The sequence below is a fragment of the Mandrillus leucophaeus genome, unplaced genomic scaffold (genome assembly GCF_000951045.1).
Source record: "Mandrillus leucophaeus isolate KB7577 unplaced genomic scaffold, Mleu.le_1.0 Scaffold3, whole genome shotgun sequence".
Taxonomy (NCBI): domain Eukaryota; kingdom Metazoa; phylum Chordata; class Mammalia; order Primates; family Cercopithecidae; genus Mandrillus; species Mandrillus leucophaeus.
In genome coordinates, this window is record NW_012103142.1 from 920249 (window position 1) to 928540 (window position 8292).

At 56.4% G+C, this 8292-nt stretch overlaps 1 protein-coding gene across 7 annotated transcripts in view; it reads right to left on the bottom strand.

Moving 5' to 3' along the window:
• GRM4 (glutamate receptor, metabotropic 4) overlaps positions 1 to 8292 on the bottom strand; it is a 171075-nt gene that overhangs the window by 78772 nt on the left and 84011 nt on the right. The gene's annotated exons all lie outside the window — the stretch shown is intronic.

The window sequence follows — 8292 nt, forward strand, 5'->3', positions numbered from 1 at the left end:
AGCCAGAACCCAGTGCTGCAGCCTCCACCTTCCCTTCCTCCACCCCATCTTCTTTCCCGCCTCCACCTTTCTGTCTGGCCCTCCTCTCTGCTTCCTGCCTTCTGGGGTGCCCTGACAAGTAGCCTCTGCTCTCAGCCTGTTTCCTACCTGTAAAACGGGGTGGGCACGGAGGCTTGGGGAGATGGTCACAGGGCCTCCACTGTCCCCTCTCCTGCACCCCTCCGCAGCCCCTACTGCTTGGCCCTCTGTTCACTCTCCACCCTCCCTCCCTCTTCTCCTCTTACTTGTCACTTTGTCCTGCTTCCTCTCCTCCCCATATCCCAAGGCCTCCCTGGGGCCCCAAGACGTCTGCAAGAGTCGTTAGCTTTCCTTCTGGCTCATTAAAAAGCAGAATTTGCATAGAATATCCATATGATCATTCTGTCTACCGCAAAATGGGGCACAGATATAATGCAGCATGTAAGTGAGGGAGAGAGGAGAGGACAGTCACAGCGGGAGGCTGGGAGAACCCCCACCAGGAAGAGGCCCAGGCACTCCCCTGGGTCTGAGGCCTCAGAGGTAGCCCCTCACTCCCAACAGCTCTCACTAGGCCTTTCTGTTGGCTAATTCCTATCTCTGTAATTCTTACAATAACCAGCGAAGTCGGAATACAGCTGTACCCATATTACAGGTGGAGAAACCAACAGCCAGTGAGGAATAATGGCTCGTCCATGGACACAAGGCAAGTCTGGCAGGCCGGGGAAAGCACTCTCTGCCAGGGCCAGCCCACCCGACTCACGTCACCTGCTGCTCTTTCGGGAAGGCTGCCCCTCCTGACTCTCAGAAGGGAGGCACACAGCCAGGACAGCCCCCCGCCACCCTGGGACAGGCCCACCTCCCGGAGAGGTCTCTCCCATCACTGCTTCTCAAGGCAGCCTCCCCTCCCCCAATCCTGCCTGGCCTTCCCCTCCCTGCAACAACAGTTTAGCCAGAGACACAAGAGATTTTTGGAGACAACTGCTCCAAACCTCTCATCCCAGCTTCATTGTCGCATTCAGACCTGCCTTGTCCCAAAAAGAATTCGCAGCAGTGCCCAGAAATAAACATGTATAGCTAAAAAAGAAACTGGTAACAAAACCAAGGGGAAGGAACTGAACTTCACACATGAAGACCCACTCAGCATCCATAAGACTGGCCCAAAAAGGGGCCCTTGGTTGGGCTGGAGCCAACCAGGACTTCGCAAGCAGCTGACCTTGGGGCAGACTCACTATCCATCGTACTGAAGCCAGGAGCACTGTGCCTGGCCTGGCGACCCCTCACCCTCCAGCCCTCTGGCCACAGGCAACCCAGAAGCAAGGCCAGTGGGCCCAGACTTCAAATACACCCCAAATCTGTCCCTTCTCACCACCCCCACCCCTGGTCCAGGCCATTGTCACTTCTTGCCTGGACTACAGTGGCCTCCACACTGGCCCAAGGTCCCACTCTATTCCCTGCACAATAGCCAGAGGGATCACGACCCTCCTCTGCTCCTGACCCTCCAACGGCTCCCAGCTCACCCAGTACAAAAGCCAAAGTCCTCACAGGGCCCCCCAGGGCCCCATGCAATTTGCCCTCCTCTGCCCGTATGTCTCCCTGCCTCACTCACTCTGTCCCTGCCTCCTGGTTATTCTCCAAATGCTGGGCAGGCACCACCTCAGGGTCTTTGCACATGCCAGTTCCCCTTCCTGGGGCCCTCTTCCCACAGATCTCCACCTGGCTAATGCCCTTGCTGCAGCTGGGGATCTGCCAAAAGTCACCCCTGCAGAAAGCCAGGGTGAGGACCGAAAGTCCGTCAACCTTGCAGGGAAGAGTCTCCCCTACTTGCCCCCCTCTGTCCACTTACACTGCTTTGTTCCTCTTCAGAGCCGCATCTTTCACAGCTGGTATCCCAAATTATAATTATACAGTGATGTGTTTGCTTATTCACTGCAAGTTCCTCCTGCCCTCTCCCCAAGTGTGAGCCCCACAAGGCCAGGAGCTTCATCTGCTTAGTCCACGGCCGTACCCCAGTGTCCTGGTCCAATGCCTGGCATACAGTCAGTGCTCAATAAATATTCATTCTGCAGATGAATGAATTACTGTGGAGGAAAGGGATGCAAAGGCTGGAGGGCAGAAGGAAAAAATGGCCACGCCCCTCCTCACCAGCCATACCCCTGGGCAGGTCTGTGGGATTTGGAGGCCCGGGTTCCACCTTCTGAGTCCCTGAAAGTCCCAGAAGCACGAGGGGAGCCAGCACCAGAGGAGTGGCTGCCAGGGGATTCAGCCCTCCCAGACCACTTTCAGAAAGGGCCCCTCACGGCCCATACATGGTCATGTGGGAGTCACATGTGACTTGAGGGCTCCTGACCCACTTCTCTCTTCTCTCCCTCTCTGTCTGTCTGTCTCTCTCTCTCTCTCTCTCTCACACACACACACACACACACACACACTCTTACCATGCCAAGGTCTTCCAAGCTTCACACCAGGTGGGGAAACCAGGGACCCTTGGAGATTACCCTGCCCCCATCCCTACCTCTTTCCTCCCTAGCCCTAGAACTGCTGGCCTCTGTGGGGCAGGGCCTTCTGAGGCCTGCCCATCTGACAAGCCCACCAGTGCTTCCCTGGGGAAGGCCAGATGAAGGGAACCAAATTCCCCACTTAAAAGGAGGACTCCATCTTCCCACCTTCGAGCTCCAGAGCAAGGGCCAGTTTCGGAGTCACACAGAACTGGCTACAAAGCCCAGCTCTGCCCTGACAAGCTTGGAGGACCCAGGCAAGCCCCTGGGCACCCTGGGCACCCTGGGCTGCAGTCACCTCCTCTAAAGTGGGGACAATGCTCAGGGTTTCTGTGCAGGGGCTGAGGCTGGGGCCGGGGAGCAGCATCTGTCATGATAGTTCGTGAACATGGCCTCAAAATGTGTGTATTACACACAAGGAGCCTCAGGGGTCTGTACACAGGCCAGGCCAGGCTGGCTGTGAGGCTGGCATGGGAGGCTGAGTCTGTTCAGGCTCAAAGGCTCTGGGAAGAAGGAAGAGGGACCAGGTTGGGGAACATGGAATATCAAGGCAGAAATGTCCGCATATACCATTCATGCCCACATACATGAGCCCACTGAGGAAGGCACACAGTCCGTTTTTGGTCTTACAAATGAAAAACCAGAGGCTCAGGGAGAAGTGAATCATGTAGGGTCACATAGTGGTGGAGGGTGGGGCTGAGACTGGGACTCAGGCTGCTGGACATTCCCACCCGCCCCAGGGCACTTGGTGGGCCCATGTAGGCCTGAGGTGGGAAGTGCTGGGTGGCGAATGTGAGACAGGGAAGGAAATGGTGGGTTCACAGGTCCCTCCAGAGATGCAGAGGAAAAGGCAGATGGGGTTTATCTCAGCCACATCTCCAGGGAGCTCAGAGTGAGGACCTGGAGTTCCAAGAACCCCACCCCAGCCAGGAAAGCAGGCCGAAGTCCAGGGTCAGCAAACAGGTGAAGATGCTTTCCTGAAAGTCAAGGCCCAAACCCGAGCAGGGGTGAGCAGGGCAGCAGCCTTCACCACTTGCCCTTTAGCCAAGGGAAGACACTGGAAGGGTCCCTGTCCAGTGGGAGCCTGGGGGACAGACCCCAGTGTGTTCTGAGTGAACAGGCTCAGTGAGGAGAAAGAAACAACAGAAGAAAATGAGCTTGAAGACAATGGGGTTCCAGTTGAGAGATTTGTCAAAAACCTCAAAAAAAAAAAATCAGAGGCCAGAGGAGTTAGGGAGCAGCAGGCCGCTTTGGAAGTAGCTACTCTGTGGGCTCCTGCCTGGGTCCAAAAACAAGACACACAGGAAGCCAGAGACCAACTGTGGTGCTTGACCCTCCATGTGGCAAAGTGAGACAGGAAAGCCACGAGAAGTCAGTGAGGGATGTGAAGACCTGTGCCGTAGGGGACTCAGAGGTCCCCTGATATGTTGGCTGCATGCTGTCAATAAAGCTGAGGCTCAGAGAGGGAAGGTTACCAGCCTAAAGTCACACAGCCGCCCAGGGACAAGAGCTGGGACCAGAACTCAGTCCGCCTCCCAGCCCAGGGCCCCCTGCCCTGCTCCTGTTCTCTGGTTAAGAAGGAAAACAACTAATGCCTTCGGGAGCACCAGTGCTCGGTGCAGTGCCCGGTCCACCCGGCAAGCACTTTATAGCTATGCGTGCATTTAACCTCACAACAAGCTGTAAGGGAAGGACTATTACTATCCTTGTTTGACAAAGGTGGAAACTGAGGCACAGGGCCCCTCAGGGACTGTTTAGGGTAGCACAACTCATGATGGCAGAGCCAGATTTGAAGCCACGCCGTCTGCCCCAGTGTCTGGGCTCTTGGCCACTCTATTCTCCTGCATCACTGGGGAAAAGGACCGGATTCAGAAGGCCAAAGCCACAAAGGGGCTGCCACCAGCAAAGGGAATTTTTTCAAACCCCAAAGGAATCTTCAAACACATTCCACAAAGGAGGCTGTGAAAGAAAACGTTGCTTCCCGTCAGGAGGGAAGAGATGCAAATTCAGAGAAAAAGGGCTCAGCATCTGACGTCTTCCTCCTGTCATTCCCATCAAGCTTAGAGGCGAATGCAGACGGGAGCATGTCCCCGTCTGGACAAGCGCATCAGGCAGAGGGAGCCAGGAAAAGTGGCTGCACTGAAAGAAAAGCAGCAGGCCCGGCGACACCAACCTGGGGACTTACAAAATGCAGAGGCGTCAGGCCCTGCACAGGTCAGAGTGGCAGAGGAATCCAAGCAGACAGGCGCAGTCCCCGAGGCGCACCAAGCAAACGCGTGGTTCATCTTCACAACGGAACGGAGACTGACCTGGCAATCACGAGCAGTCACATTAACAACAACACCTTGCCAATCTCCAAGCCCCGGCAAGGAGACCCAGCTGGCGAGTGGTGGGTCTCATGGCTTGGCAGGGGGCGCCCATGCCAGGTCCACTTAATTTCCACCCGCAGCAAAGTGATAGGTGGCGTACAAGGGCAACGGAAGGCAAGATGGGTCTCGGGTATAGAACGGCCTGGTTGATAAGTTAGAATGGGAGGTTCTGCTGCAGGGTGGGGCCCACTCCCCCTCATCCTGGGAAAACGCAACGTCAGAGGGCAGAGTGCTCAGCCTTGGGCTGCAGGGTCCCTGGGTCCCAGGAGGCAGCTGGTGGAACAGTCCAGAGGCCTCTCCCTTTGAAGCTGCTAAAAGTCATCTGATACTCGGATACAAGCTAAAGCCAGCAGCAGCACCCCTCCCTGCTTCTACCCCCACTCAAACCTCTGCTCCCTGCTCATTTTGACCATGGTTCATCTGATGAGGTGGGAAGGTTGCACACTCCAGGCACTGCCACCATGCAGTTGGCCCCGATCATTCCTGAACCAGAACACCAAGCCCTGAGGGGTCAGCGCTGATATCCACTCCTATTCCTTTCGGCCTTGCTCGAAGCTTCCTTTCTGGCACTCCTCTGACAGACACATTCTAAACAAGTAGTTTTCAGTGGGTGTCTGAGGGTGTCTTCAGGATGAGCCCAAATTGTGGGGAACAGGTCTTTGCTCTCATGAAGGATGCCTAGAGCCAAGGCCATGGAGGGCGAGAACACAGCCTGTCCGTGCCAGCTGGACCTCAGAGGCGGGCTACTGTACCCACTCCTGTCACAGGTGAGAGGAGGAGGCCCAGGGAACAGGGCTGGTCATCTGTTCACTCTTCATTCTGTAGCGTGTGCTGAGGCCCTGCTATGTGCGAGGGAGGGCGGGGGGCACAGAGCTAGGTGGGGTCCTGTCCCTCCCTGGCCTCTGGAGCCGTCAGTGGGGCGGGGACAGAGGGAAGGGTCAGCAGGTACTGTGGCCCACCTGAAGGGGCTTCCCAGGGAGCCTGCGAGGGAAAAACTCCACCCCCGCCTGCTCCACCAAGGAGCTCAGCTCTGTTTGGGACAGGGCAGGTGAGGGGCGCCTGCAAGGAGAAGGGCCTTGGCTCTGAGCCTCGATGGCAAGGGGACCCCTCAGGGCCCTGAGCGAGTTGGGCCCGACAAGTGGGGATGGTAGCCAAGCCAGCCGAAACATTTCAACATGCGGTGTTGGCCTAAAAGAAACTCTCCTCGGCCCCACCTCAAATGACTCCCTATCCCCTCCCCACCCCACAGCCACAGGAGCTCCAACCCAGGCCTCTCGTCGCTTCCGTCTGCCTGTTCATTCACACCTCCAGGCTTTTGTTCCTACTGTTCTCCCACCTGGCGTGCCCTTTGCTTCCTCCTCTTGTCCAAATACACCTCCTCCAAGCCCTGCTTGCCTGCCCAGCCTGGCTGGGCTGGAGCCCCCGCAGCCCTAGGGTTTGTGTCTTCACTTCAATGGACACATTACCACATCCCTTTTCTTTACTTATTCAGGCAGGCTCTGCTGAGCACCTACTGTGTGCAGGGCAGGTGCTAGGGCTGGCTGTGCATGGCTCCTCTCATGCCCACCAAAAGGGCCTAAGAGCAGGGCCTGCAGCCTGTCTCTGTCTCACACCGGGGCTGGAACGTGCCCAGGGAACAGGGCTGGTCGTCTGTTCACTCACATTTCACTCTACAGAGTCATATGCTATGCTGCGGTCCTCTATGTGCAAGGGAGGGCACGGGGCACAGCACAGGGCGAAATAAATCTAGGAAGCTCCGGCCAGTTGGAGATTCAAGTTGGTGGAGGACTGAGCCACTTTCCCTTCCTGCCCCCCGGGGCAGCAGCACTGCAGGATGAAGCACCCAAGGCCAGCAGTGAGGAATGGCACGAGGCGCACCCCACAGTTCACCTGACGCAGCTGCTGACAGGCCCGAGTTCCTGCTCCCTCCCTTATGTCTCCAGGAATGGATTTCTGTCTTCAGTGAGTCAGCAGAGAGAGGAAGGGGAACAGCCAGGGAGCTCAGTGGGGCAGGAGGTGGAGGTCCCAGGTTAGCCTGGCCTCACCCCCAATGCCTACACTCTGTCAGCCTCAGTTTGCCCCTTTGTAGGCTGGGAGAGCAACTTCTAGGTCTAGGGTTGGGAAGAGAGCTAAAGAAGAAGTGAGTAGTTGGGGGCTGGATTTTGCAAATAACCATTCATTCAACAAGCATTTATTGAGCAACTACTATGTGCCAGGGCTGTGCCAGATGCTGGAGATGCAGCAGAGAACAAAACAGATTAAAATCTCTGCCTTGGTGGACAATACACAAACAAATAAAAAGGTATTAGTCTGCTGCTATAAAGAAAAACAGAGCAGGGTACGGGGACTGGAGAGTAGGACTGAGGCAGGGGCTGTTTCAGATAGGCTGTTCAGAGGCCTCTCTGAAGGGAGACATCCGAGAAGACACCTGAAGACACCAAGAATGCGGGCTGCGTGGATATGCAGGAGCAGCTTTCCCCCAGGAGGACCAGCCCGCGCAAAGGCCCTGAGGCGGGCTGGTGCCTGGAACATTTGAGGAGCTGCAAGATAGCTGGTGTGGCAAGAGCGAGGGAGAGGCGCGGAAGGAGGCAAGGCCGGAGAGTGAGGAGGGGCAGCGGAACAGGTACCCTTAATGCAAGTGGTGCCAGCTCCCTTGGCTCTGGCTGCACAGACCTTCACCTCATCCCCGTGGAGCCTCCGTAGATGGGGTGCTCCATTTACAGCCAGGGACGCCACATGCAGAGAGTCTCACAGCCCACTGGACGAGGAGCTGCCCAGCCCGGGCCTCCTGCTGCCCAAGCACTGTCTCCTCAGTGGGCTGTCAGCCGTGCCATGCCACTGTGCTGACAGAGGCCATCTACATGCAAGTCTGATGCTCAGCCCTGGGAGTCGGAGCTAGAGGTCAGATCCAGCAACAGCTTGACTCACCCACATCTCTGGAATATCAATGGAGGGCACAGCAACACAGCCAAGAGGTAGGGCCTCAGAATTTCCTGCTGTTCAAGGAATGAGACATCCTCCAAGGAGCAGGCCAAGCCCCCCACACTCCTTCCTGCCACACCCAGAGAGGCCATCTTGTTTCCACCCTTGAGGCACAGATATACCCAGACATGCTAGACGCACTTACCTGAAAGGACTAGAGACAAACTCCTGGGTGACCCCGTGGATAGGACTTCCTGCCCCATGCACCACAGAGGGTAAGTTCAGTGGCTAGGGAGAGTATCTGCTGGATTCTAATCCTGCCCTGCTGTGTGGCCTCATGGGACTTACTTAACCTCTCTGAGCCTCTGTTTAGCCATTGGTATAATGGAGCTGTCTTGAGAGCTAAATGAGGTAATATGTACAAAGCACTTAAAACAGGCCTGGGCCAGGTGCAGTGGTTCATGCCTATAATCCCAGCACTTTGGGAG